Genomic DNA, 293 nt, shown 5'->3' with positions numbered 1-293 from the left:
AGTGTAGAGTAGCGCTTGTTGTTTGTCGTTTCTCCGATCACAAATGCAGACATGATTTTATGTTTACGTGGCGCGATGCAACACAACGCGTAAAAAGACAGTATAAGTCATTATAATCAGTAATTATGCCCCCCACTGGATGCAACAAATGCCTCGTTTGTAATGGGTTTTAATGTTTTTCGCTCCGGCCGGACACGGCATCAACAGTATGTGAGGGGCAAAACATTTCCGTCTCACGCTTGAGGTATTTGGCCAATCACAATGCACTGGATAGCTGGCCAATCAGAGAACAC

General features: G+C 44.7%; 1 protein-coding gene across 3 annotated transcripts in view; it reads left to right on the top strand.

Annotated features, from left to right (window-relative positions):
• The window catches only part of LOC107659429 (NAD-dependent malic enzyme, mitochondrial), a 23306-nt gene that overhangs the window by 1132 nt on the left and 21881 nt on the right, over positions 1 to 293 (top strand). The gene's annotated exons all lie outside the window — the stretch shown is intronic.

This window comes from Sinocyclocheilus anshuiensis, unplaced genomic scaffold (assembly GCF_001515605.1).
Source record: "Sinocyclocheilus anshuiensis isolate Anshui unplaced genomic scaffold, SAMN03320099.WGS_v1.1 scaffold433, whole genome shotgun sequence".
NCBI lineage: Eukaryota > Metazoa > Chordata > Actinopteri > Cypriniformes > Cyprinidae > Sinocyclocheilus > Sinocyclocheilus anshuiensis.
Note: the sequence above shows the minus strand (reverse complement) of the source record. Positions and strands in the feature narration are given on the sequence as shown.